Genomic DNA, 12,969 nt, shown 5'->3' on the forward strand with positions numbered 1-12,969 from the left:
TGTCTTGCTGTTAATATTTTTGTGATTTTTCTCAAGAAGATGTTGGGGAATTTCTCTAGGAGTGGAATTGTTGGGTCACTTACTAGTTTCCTATTGCTACTGAAACAAATTATCCTAAGTGTGCTGGCTTGAAACAACAGAAATGTGTTATCTTCGAGTTCTATAGATGAGAAATCTGACATGGTTCACACTGGGCTAAACTCACGGTATCCGCAGGGCTGTGTTTCTTCTGGAACCTGTAGGGAAGAATCCATTTGCTTTCCGTTTTTGGCTTCTAGAGAGTGCTCACATTCCTTGGATCATGGTCTCTCTCCTGCATCTTCAGCAGGACTGAAGAACCAGCACTGCTGCATCGACTGTTATTCCATAGTCACATCTCCACTTCTGCCTGACTGTATTCTGCCTCTCCCTTCTACTTTATTTATTTATTTATTTTTGAGATGGAGTCTCGCTTTTGTCACTCAGGCTGGAGTGCAATGGTGTGATCTTGGCTAACTGCAACCTCCGCCTCCCGGGCTCATGCGATTCCCCCACCTCAGCCTCCTGAGTAGCTGGGATTACAGGCGCTCGCCACCACGCCCAGCTAATTTTTTTGTATTTTTAGTAGAGATGGGATTTCACCATGTTGGCCAGGCTGGTCTCGAACTCCTGACCTCAGGTGATCCTCCCACATTGGCCTCCCAAAGTGCTGGTATTACAGGTGTGAGCCACCACATCTGGCCTCTCCCTTCCACTTTTTAGAATCCTTGTGAATTCATTGGGCCATTCTGAATAATCCAGGATAATCTTATGATTTTAGGTCATTTTATTAGCAACCTAAATTCTACCTGCAACCTTAATTCCCCTTGGCATATGAGGTAATATAATAAAAGGTTCTGGGGATATGGTCATGAATATCTTTGCAGGGGGATGGTATTGTACCTACACAGATTATAGGGTGTCATATATTGTCCACTTGACAGGATAGTTTTAAATTGCTATTTTAAATGGTGTGTGCATTTATACTGTCTCTGAAAGTGTATGAAAATTTTAACTGTTCCATATCCTTGCCAACGTGAGGATTATAAGACTTTAAGATGTTACCCAATTGGATGGATGTGTTTTGGTATCTCTTTGAGCATCTTTCCATATAATTATTAGCTGCTGAAATTGTCTTTTTTATTTATTGCCTGCTTCTGTCCTTTTCTTATTTCTAAATTGTTCTTTGTTTTGTTTTCTTACTCATTTATACATAAGAAAAAAGAAAAGAAAAAATAGTAGTTAATTATAATATTTAACAACATATTAATTCTTATAATAATAATTTTTTCTTTTTTTTTTTTTGTTTAGAGTCAGGGTCTCACCGTGTCACTCAGGTTGGAGTGCAGTGGTGTGATCATAACTAACTGTAGCCTTGGCCTCCTAGGCTTAAATGTTCCTGCCACCTCTGCCTCCTGAGTAACTGGGACTACAGGCACGTACCACCATGCATGGCCAAGGTTTTTTATTTATTTATTATTTATTATTTATTATTATTATTATTATTTGAGACAGAGTCTCAGTCTGTCGCCCAGGCTGGAGTGCAGTGGCTTGATCTCGGCTCACTGCAGGCTCCGCCTCCCAGGTTCACGCCATTCTCCTGCCTCAGCCTCCCAAGTAGCTGGGACTACATGTGCCCACCACCACGCCCGGCTAGTTTAGTTTTTGTATTTTTAGTAGAGACAGGGTTTCACTGTGTTAGCCAGGATGGTCTCGATCTCCTGACCTTGTGATCTGCCCGCCTTGGCCTCCCAAAGTGCTGGGAGATTACAGGCATAAGCCACCGCACCCAGCCCAGTTTTTCATTTTTTTAAATTTGTAGAAATGGCATCTTGCTATTTTTGCCCAGGCTGATCTTGAGCTCCTGGTCTCAAGTGATCCTCCCGCCTCAGCCTCCCCAAATTCTGGGATTACAGGTGTAATCTAAAGTGCTCAGCCATAATCCCATTACTAATTCTTGTTGGTTACTTGCATTCCCATATTTTTCCCAGTGTGATTTGTCTTTGCACTTTATTAGGGTTTTTTTTTTTTTTTTTTTTTTTTTTTTTTAGTGCACAAAGATTTTAATTCAAAGTCGGCAAGTTCTGCCATTTCCTACTTGAAGTAAGATATCCCTCTTCATTTTTAAATAAAGAGCACCATTATACATTGAAATAATTTTATTTGTATCTAGATATATATGTTTCTATTTTTTTTTGAGATGTAGCAACAAAACATTCTGATTTATTAGGTTGGTCCAGTTTTATATAGGCCGCAATTGAGAACTGTGTAATTTAAAGATTGATGGGTTTATAAAATGTTATTGCTAGCAAAAAGTTTAGAGATGATCTGGTCTGAAACTGATGTCCAGAGAGACAGGGAATGGCGATTCTAGAAGCGCTTGTATTGACAAAGTGAATTGCATACACACTGCAATATTATCTTTGTTGGCTAAGGGACTCTGCCTTACTTTGAAAAGCATGATTATAAAAATAATAACTGGACATCAATTTTGCTGAGAATCTTCTCTTATCTCTGGAGTGCATATTTTCTATTGTAAGGCTTTTGTCACAAACATACCTCTACTGTGAGCTGGGTCCCAAAAGGGACCCTTACTTTAGCAAAGTCCCACAACTTTTCTGTCTGGGTATTCATCCACATCACTCTCTGTTCCAACACTGCTGCTCCTCCAACTCACTAAACAGGTTTTATTTTCCCAATATCACTCAATTCTCAGACTCTTGAAGATCAGAGATAAAATTAAGTGCATCTTTTATGCCCAAAATAAGTGTGTCAAGATTTTTTCACTATTTTTTTCTTAAGGAAGTATTGCAGAGGAACTTAAGAGTGAGTGACAGTTGACAAAAAGAAATGGTTGCCTGGAAACTGGCAATTTAAATAACTAGGAGCTGATATGATTTACCAGCCTGATAAACAGCTAGGACTTTAATACAATCTAAAGGGCTGCTACAGATGTTGGATTGAGCTATTTATGTGTGTTAATCTGTCTCAGTCTATTTTAATACATGCATATATATATATGCATTTTTTTTTTGCAGAACTGGAATATAAAAGCAAAGGCTGTATCTCTTCCCCTATATGACATTAATAGAAATAATAGAAATTGCCTTCAATTAAATGAATTGTTTTGGTCCCCTTGTTTTTATATAGATCTTCACTTTCAAAGGTGGCTTTCTCACTCAGGGGGAATAGATGTCCTGTGGATTGAGTGCGGAGTTTGTTTTGAGTTCTGACACTGTAATTATATACTTAGTAATTGTTCCCTTGTTTTTTCAGGTTTTATCATTTGAAACTTTACTCCATTTGTTGAGATGGAGTTGCAGATACTTTTGATTCTTCACAGGAATAATGAGGTTTAATAGGATTGGTTCTGAGTGAGTTAGCTTAATCAAGTAGCCTGTTTTACTGATGGGATCATTAAGAGGCTTTATCCTCTCATGGGCCAGTTAGTTTCCTGGAGCAGGTGAATGTCTTTGCAGCCTCCTTGATCCTCACTAGACATGTTTCACATGGTTCTTCGAAGAGATGATAGAAAAGCTGCAGCCTATATTGTACTGTAATCATAGTATAGTAACCCAGAGTTCCCTCTTCTGGCAGGAGGTCAGTACTATCATTTTGTGTATAAATAACTGATGGCATATTTGTGAAGCTGTCTGTATAAAATTCCACTATCTCCTTGGGAATGGAATGTGCTACATACAACAAACTATCATCATGTTACTAGCATAAAACTTGAGATAATTTTGAGGATAATTTTGACAGTGGAAATGTTTTATGATATGAGGAATATAAAAATAGATCATTTAATTCACAGAATAGTTGAAGGACACAGCAAGGTAATTTTTAAATTGTTTCTTGCAATTGTTTACAATTCACTGAGCGTAGTAGCTATGACTTGGAGAACTTCTGGGAAAGGAGGACATTTTTACCACCCATGCATGTTTGAATAAATTTCAGTCTCCTAAAGCTGTGCACCAGCTCTTTCATGTATCTTCCCTTCTACCTCTAATCACAGTGAGAACTCCCTTCTAATTCCTGTAGCACTTGTGCTGTCCCATTTTTTTTTTTTTAAAGAAAATAGCTATCAGGGCTGCAGTGTTTCACAATTCGAGGGGCAGTTTGTAACACAGAGGCCCTGAATGTCATAATGTCTCACATATATTGAGCAGTATGCTAAGTATTTTAAATATATTATCACTCATCCCTAGTGACCCTGCAAGTAATTATTAGAGCCAGCAGCTTACCAGTGAGGAAACTGAAGGTCAGAATGGTAAATAATTTGCCTGTGAAAATACAGCAATTGGAATTTGCATTAAGGTCAGCCAGACTCCAAAGTCAGGGTTCTTTTCCTTGTTCTGCTCTCTATATATGTTTGTTATTTTGTTTCTTAATTGTTCATATGCATATGTTGTTTCTCTTGTGCTTCTCGTACTTTAGCTTAGTTAAGAATCACCATGGAAACTTGTTTAAAATGCTGTTTCTGGGCCCTTGTCCTAAAGATTCTGATTCAGAAGGTCTCAGATAAGTCCTGAGTGTCTGCATCTGCATTTTCTGAGGGGTTCTTGGACTGTACTCTGAGAAATCACTGGTATGAAATCTGGGAGACAGGAGCTATCTGAACAACTCTCCCAGCTCTGAACATTCATAGCAAGCACTCAATAAGTACATGTTACATTCAAGCAGAGCTAACTTGCTCCTGTGCAAAATATAGTCCACAAGGTTCCATAGCATGAACTTGGATTGTTCTTAACTTGAATATAAAGTTTGTGTAAGTTAGAAAAGTCAATACTGATTATAGGGTAAAGTTCAAAGAACACAATATCTGATATGATTCATTTTTTACAAATTGGTGTATTCTGGAAATTTAGGTGTATCCTAAATTAGGTGTATTGGTGTGTTTTCACAAGGAAGTTTCTGTAGACAAAGGAACAGCATTGGCTAGAAAAGAACCAGAGAGGGACGGAATTGAAGTAAGTTGTAGGTATAAAGTAGGGTTCTTTGGAAGGGGAGGAGGAGATGGAGATAAAGATGGGAGATGAGGTTGGTTCAACTCATTAGTGAAGGTAAGTTCTTTGGAAAGGGGCCAAATAACCAGTGGCCTAATCAATTGCAAGGGATTCTGGAGAAACCTAGTAGAAAAGAGGGTCACAGATGTGTTAGCGGTGAAAAGAATTGGACCAAACGCACAGACAAAGCAAGGAAAGAATAAAGTGACAAAAGCAGAGATTTGCTGAAAATGAAGTACACTCCACAGGGTGGGAGTGGCCTGAGCATAGGGGCTCAAGAGCCCTGTTATGGAATTTTCTGGGGTTCAAATACCCTCTAGAGGTTTCCCATTGGTTACTTGATATACACCCTATGTAAATGAAGTAGCAGCCCACGACCAGTCTGATTGGTTGCAGAAAGTGACCAATCAGAGGCTGAAGTGAAGTTATAAAGTTCTGTACAAATGAAGACTTGGCCCTCTACCAGCCTGATTGGTTGTGGGAGGGGTCCAATTAGAGGTGCTTTCAATTCCTCATCTGCCCTGCAGAAAAAGGTGGGGAGGGTTGCAAAGGGAGTAGCCTTTGGTCCTTTTGTTACTTGAGCATGGAAACTTGGGGTTTTCCTTTTGATTTAGTTCTAGGAAGTCAGTGCAAATCGGCTTTAGGGTCCCTGCCTCTAGAACCTATTCTCCTGCCTCAGATGGAGGGATAAGGAGTAAACAGAATCAGTGTCAATGTGGGTCTTGGCTGGGGAGGGTGCCATGTACCTCACATCTTTGGGCAATGGCCCTGGTGACTTAAGACTCATACTGGTTTCCTTCTGCATTGTGTGGGTATTTTCTGTTATCACTTCTTCACCTGAGGGGCACATCTGCTTGTGCCTAGAGATGTGTCTTGCCTGGCTTAAAAGTGTATGGACTGCTAGCAACAGGTAGAGCAGTGAGTAAAACGATCAGTGATATCCTTCCCAAAATAGAGGGACCTTAGGGTCTATTGAAATTCCCAAGCCAATCTGTTAAAACATATTCAAGTTCTATATAGAAAGATCTGTACAATATCAGGGGAATAGACTTCATGCTTCCCTTCACATTTCTACAAAATGATACTTGTTTCTAACTTACAGTTTTTTTTTCTATTTGAATGTTTTTCTTTCTATTAACATCCAAGTGATTTTTTTATATAGCTAACACGAGTGAAAGATTAAAGTAAACACGGTATATTCACAAGCAAAGGATAGCACAGTATATTTCCTTAGAGTACACATTTGCCTTCTAAAAGAAAGAAAAAGAATGAAAAAAACCTTTAGTAATTAGATACCTGCTGTAACCCTAGTGGAGTGAGAAAGATTAATAGTTGTGCTGCAGGACTCTGTGCCACAGTGAGAGGCACTATGTGTCACTGTTTTCTCTTGGGATGAAATTTGGCCTGAAGTAAAATAAAATTTCTGTAATGATAATAACAGCCAATGTTTCTGAGCACCTTCACCTTACCAATGATTACTTTACATTTATTTCCTTCAAGCCTCACAATGACCTCATAAGTTAAATAATTTATGTTTAAGCAACTGAGGCTCAGAGAGGTTAATTGACTTCCAGACCGCCCAGCTAGTGCAACATTTTACAAGAGCACTTTGCTCAGCGTGGGGATTATCAGATCTTCAAGAGTTGAGTTTCAGCATTAAAGAAATGTGATTAAAGAAATCACAGAATTTTTAAAAAATGTACACAATATTGAAGCTTGAAAAAGAGAATCATATCACTCTAAATTACAATGATGGCTAAAGGTCTTTTGTGTTTGGCTAGCTGATCATAACCCATGCCTCCACACAGGTGAGGTAGTAGACCAGGGGAGACGGGTTCTTTTCAACATGCTTGGTTGGCAGTTTTCTGCAGGGAAGGTTATAGCGTGTGAGTTACAAAGCCCTCCTGCTGCACAGGTATCAGAGGTTGTCTGTTACAAGTTCCTTCACTTCGACTATTACTTCCTTTTCACAATTCTATTTTGGACTTCTGTCCAGTGTGTATTTACAGGTAGACAAAGCTTTTTTTCTTTCTTTCTTTCTTTTTTTTTTTTTTTAACAACCTCTTTGCCATGACTGAAAAGAAGCCTGTATATCCTGCAGTTTCTGGGCATTGTGAGTCTCCTTTTAAACTCAAATTGGTGATAATGGTGGCTGTGACTCCCTATTGTCCAAGGAGGGGAGTTGCAGATAGGGCCTTCAAAGATGATCCAATAAAAATCAGTGGAGTAAGACTTTTTGATAAAATGATCTTTATGATGTAGAGGCATTTGGAATATGGGTTGGGTACTGGATACCCTGGGGCTAAGCCCAGTGTTTAAAAATCAAGGCTTACTACGAAAAGGTCTGTTTTTATTAGTGCAGGTACTGTAGTTGGCAAGATTTCTTCTTATGAAATGCAATATCCAGCAGACCATTCCTGATTATGTTATGTATTTTTAGATGTTACCATTGAGTTATATTTATAGTATAGACTACTGAATCTTATCTTAAATATGCAAAATATATGCATAACTAACCTCCCAAGCTGCGTTCCCTGCTCTATATTACACCCAACAATGTAGCCTGTTCTTAAATGGTTCTCCTAAAAGTCTTAGAATGGAGCTTATTATTTGCTTTTAAAATGTAAGCACAGAGACTGTATGTTAGATGTGTGGCCTTCTGGGTGACATGTTCTGCTCCTAGATACTCTAAGGGTGAAGTCAGCAAACCTTTGGCAGTGCAGGTGGGGAGTGAAACCAATAGTCTTGCATAGATAACTCCCCAGAGTCCAGAATGAGCCAAAAGTAATTGATATGCCAGTCTTTGCCAGCATGTTTGGTGAATCAGAGCAGCAGGTGTCTGTTACGGTATTGGGGAAGGTTACATCACCGACTGCATTGCTGATGTGGCTCTTGCTTGTGCCCATCAGCTTCCCAGTCCCCAGAACCCCCAGAGTCCTAGACTCTCATCATTCTATTCCTCAGGACAACATAAATATTATGAGGAGCACTGTGAGCACAGTCCTGCTTCTGCTACTTAAAGTTGAAGGGAAACGAGTGTCCTTACATCTCTGTATCCCATGTTCCCCTGTCTTCATGAATAAGTGGTTTGATTGTTTTGAGGCCAACTTGAGTTTATAGAGCTTGTCTAATAAAAAGATGGATGTCCTTGGGGAAAAAAAGCTGAGGCTAATAAGATGAGAGAGAAACGGAATCCTTTCAATGAGCTAAGAAATTACTTCAATTGAAAAGCCTGGGAAGTGACCCTATCTTGGTCAACATATTTCATGGGCAAGGTCTGGGGATGTCTGGTGTCTTCCCAACCCATGAAGGCACCCATCCCACCTGGGTTTGCCCTTTCTAGATGGTGGCCCATCTCAAGGATATTTTTCTTTCTTTTTCTGATCCAAATCCAAGGACTATGTTCTAGTCCTTCAGAAATCTATACTAACAAACTGGATAAGTGATTCTGCCTCAAAGTTGCATAACTACAGAATCATTGGTTAAGTTCTTACTGCCTGCTCACTTATTCATCAGGAACTTATTGTGTACCTGCCATGTATCAGGTACTCTACCAGGTGTGGGGGTTACAAAGATGAATGTAGTGCAGTCCCTGAACTGAAGAACATAGTCTCATCATGGATGAAAGTACTCCACTAACATAAGATACATTATTATTGTCTAACATATGTGATGTTATTATGGGTATGGTACAAGATACAGTGGAAACAGAGATGAGAAAGCTGATCTTTTACTTGGAGTGGTTGGCTAAGAATTCTCATTTCAGTATGGCTTTAAAGAATTCAAGATACGGCTGGGTGTGGTGGCTCACACCTGTAATCCCAGCACTTTGTGAGGCTGAGGCAGGACGATGGGGATAAATTGTTTCTATAAAAAAAGTAAAAATGTTAGGTGGGCGTGGTGGCACACGCCTGTAATCCCAGCTACTCAGGAGGCTAAGGTGGGAGGATCACTTGAGTCTCGGAGGTTGAAGCTGCAGTGAGCTGTGATCACGTGAGACAAACTGATACCCTATCTCAAAAACCAACCAACCAAAAAAAACCCAAGAATTCAAGGTGGGAGATGCAGAAAAGGTAATAGTATCCTTTGCAGACAGAGACACAAAAGCATGGACACGCGAATGATACTGTGCAGGAATAGTCAGGACTCGTAGTCAGCTGATATGTTTTAGTAAAGCTCCACCAGTGCTTATACAGGTGTTCATTCTGAGTAGCCTGTGCCTCGGTAGTAGCTAATAATGTTGAACATCACTCTAGGAGTAATCACAGATTGCCTGAAACCATAGGGGTTATACATGAGGGAAAGAAGGAAGGAGAAAAAGTGGGATGAAAGGAGACCAGTTATGAAGGCACTTGAATACCAACTAAGGAGCTGTGTGTCACCAAATTGTAGTTACTGACTCATTCATTTATTTATACATTCCCTGGAGGCAGGGATACCAGATAGAAGACTAGATTAAGAATCCAATCAAGAACAAACAATTAATTGAGCTAAGGCAGTATTAATTGAAATGGAAAGGAGGATTCAGATAAGAAAGATATTTTTAAGAGGTCGGTGTTCTGACTCTGGTGACTGTCTATGGTAAAAGCAAGAACAGAGAAATGAAATAGAATCTAAGGTTTCCATATTGGGTAACAATGTGTCTTGTATGTGCTCAGTAAGGGTTGTTGAATTGAACGCAATGTTAAGAGTGGTTTTCTAATGCTTTTCTCCAAAGTTGAAATTACAGCAGAATTTCAGGTTCTAAGGCATGAGAGAAAGAGAGAGAGAGAGAGAGAGAGAGAGACTGAGGATCTGATGAATCTCTTGGTGTTCAACGTGTTGGCACAGTAAGCATTTCCCACCAATAAATGATCTGTATAGTGATTGTGATAAACTGAGTTTTTGAAGGATACTTTATGGAGGAACCATGGTTAATGGCTCAATTTGAGAAGAGAAGGACCTGTAGATAAGTGTGAATGGCTGTGTAGACTGAACTGTACATTTTGGCTTGCCCTAGCCATGAGAAAGATATATCAGATTTAAATAGACAAGGTTTTTGTTACCTACATAGACTACGAAAGCGTTCTGCTTTTTTAGTAGCACACTATCCAAAATAATACTAATTACCCAAAAGTGGGGGAAAAAGACAACTGTAATAAGAAGCTCAGAGTATAGTTAAAAACCAAAATGATTATTGTGATATTCAAGGAACATGAAGTCTAAGTCAAATTTGAAAGCTTCTGTTGTGAGATGATTTGTAGACTTTTATGGCAAATTTTGGATTCATTGTATCATGTTTTGTGACTGAGTTTGATCTATTCAATGGCTTGATAGGTCCTTTAGTAAAGAAGACCTGTATCTCAATGAGCCTTTACTGAAGTTGTAATGAGTAGATAGGCAATGTCTTGATGTTCAAACAGCTCTGCTCAAGTGGTCTGTAATTCCTTGCAATGCCACGAAGAAAGCACTGGGCTAAGAGTTACAGGATTAGCCCTCCATTTACCAGCCACATATCTGTAAACAAATCCCTGAACCTCTTTACACCTCAGATGCCTTGTTTGTAAAATGGGAATAATAACAGCTGATTTGGTATAACCCAAAGGGCTGTTGTGAAGATCAGAAGAGATACTCCATGTGCAATTTCTTTGTGACATATAAAGCTCTGCTGACTTGTGATGCTATTACTATTGAGAAGGCCACATAGGTGGAATGGTTAAAGGACCTATGGAAGACCACTACGTATGATGTTAAGGACAGTAATAGGCTGGGACAGTGAAATGTGGTAGTGCCCTCTCTTTTTTCTGGCTGCATGGGTAAGCTGAGACTGCAAGATGTCACTGTCTTGAGTTGTTGCTCCGTGCTACATCTGAGGATATTACAGTAGTAACGTACTTTCAGAGAGCTGACAAAATTGTAGTCAGAGATGATCTTTTTGAAGCAAAGGACTCTTAGTCTTTTATTGTGGATTTATGTAGCTCAAGGGATATAGTTAAGAACCAAAATAACCATTCCTGGATCTTAAGAGACAAAGGATTCATAGCAGCAGTTGTTTTTGCTGCACTTGGGTTTATCTCCTTAAATGTGCACCTATATGTATATGTTTTTTACAGCATGGGGAAACATGTTAAAATTCATTGAAACCATTAATTGAAAGCAGATATATTTCTATTATATGTTTTGATAATCTGTATTTATAAACAATTTGTATTATTTTTCTATTCTTTTTTGTTATCTACCCACCTGAAGGCGAGTTTCCTATTATTTCTAGTTCAGGCTTATAAGAATGACTAATATATGAGGGGAACTTCTAAACAGTCTATTACTCTGCAGCCCATTTGGATAAAGAAGTGTGGGAAGATTTGAGAATAAATTCCCCATTGTCATCGACAGATGTTGGCCACTGACCCTTCTTTCTTTTCCAAGCAACTTAAAGTGGCCTTACTTTGTATAAAATTATATATCAATTTTGTCCCTAAAAGGTGTGGATCAGGCTGCTAATCTGATTTTGTGGGTGTGAGGAGAGGGAAGCATATATAGCCTATGATGTATCCATACATGTGATGTGCACATATGTACAGCAGATCCGTATCCCTGAAACATTTTAGGAGAACTCCTTAAATGACCATATTCTACTTGTGCAGCTGTGGCAGTAATGATAACTTTGGTTTAATATGGATTATTGGAAATGGAAATGCAGTAAATGGAAACTAGTGTATATCAATATAGAAATGCCTATTCATTTTCATTAAAAGAGTATTCAGATAACATTTTCATAAATGTTAGAGCAATGTATCATGTGAGGCAGTTATTAAAAAGACTGAAGGCAAGGAGAGTTGTTTAACTTTCAAAAAGACTTGATATTTGTAAGTCGAATTTATATTTCCATCCCAGATTTACTTTGCAACTCAGGTTTGGAGCTGTGAAGTCAAAACCCAACTATTAACATGCCCAGCCACAAATCAGCATGTCATGGAGAGTTGTTGTGTGTGTTTTTGTGGAAATAAGTGGGAGAAGTTAACTGCTGTTGAATTGTTGGAAATTATTGGTTAAATTTGAGTTATATTTGCAAATACACAAGTATCAATTGTGCAAAGTGACGTTAAAGATGAAAAAAATTTTTTAAAAATCACACTAACTATGCCCTTGATGGAAGTTACCTTTCAGAGCTGCTTCACTTACATTCTCTAAAGGTTTCCTGTTGCTTTCTATTCGTTATTCTTAATTTAAAATCAAATTGTGCCATTGAGAATCAAGAATGTATCAAGAGCATTTACAAAATGTTTCAGACTACAATGTAAAAAAGTAAGAATGACTAAATCTTGAAGCTCACACTTGTTAATTTAAGATAGTTTGTAAATTCAAATTCAGGTAAATTTAACTTTTATTTTATTTACTTTTAATTATGAAGCAGATAGTATCTCCGTTTCCTCACCTATTAGGTCCAGGGTGAGAGGAGAGAGTTACAAGTTATCTATTAGCATGGTTCTTATGAAAGTAATATCAAATATGGTGGCATGTCTAAAAGGACTTTGTAAATATAAAGAACAATGTGAGTGATGTTTATATTTATTATTATTATTTTTGAGACAGAGATTTGCTTTTGTTGCCCAGGCTGGAGTGGAGTGGCACTATCTTGGCCCACTGCAACCTCCGCCTCCCGGGTTCAAGTGATTCTCCTGCTTCAGCCTCCTGAATAGCTGGGATTACAGGCGCCCACCACCATGCCTGGCTAATTTTTTGTATTTTTAGTAGAGATGGGGTTTCACAATCTTGGCCAGGCTGGTCTCAAACTCCTGACCTCAAGTCATCCACCCACCTCGGCCTTCCAGAGGGTGATATTATTATTTTAGTAAATATCACATTGAACAATTTTTATCTAAAACTAATGTCAGAATGTCCATTTTTTGATATAAAAATAAAAAAGTTTGCTTTTCATTTTTATCTTTCTATAGAGATGTTGCTT

General features: G+C 38.6%; 1 protein-coding gene across 1 annotated transcript in view; it reads left to right on the plus strand.

The window, feature by feature from the left end:
• The first annotated feature begins 3,723 nt into the window (after nucleotides 1-3,723).
• The window catches only part of HDAC9 (histone deacetylase 9), an 857,715-nt gene continuing 848,469 nt past the window's right edge, over nucleotides 3,724-12,969 (plus strand). The window contains exon 1 of the mRNA XM_063708393.1: nucleotides 3,724-3,854. The gene's annotated coding sequence lies outside the window, so the exon portion shown is untranslated. The remainder of the gene's footprint in view (nucleotides 3,855-12,969) is intronic.

Source organism: Gorilla gorilla, chromosome 6 (assembly GCF_029281585.2).
Source record: "Gorilla gorilla gorilla isolate KB3781 chromosome 6, NHGRI_mGorGor1-v2.1_pri, whole genome shotgun sequence".
NCBI classification, from domain to species: domain Eukaryota; kingdom Metazoa; phylum Chordata; class Mammalia; order Primates; family Hominidae; genus Gorilla; species Gorilla gorilla.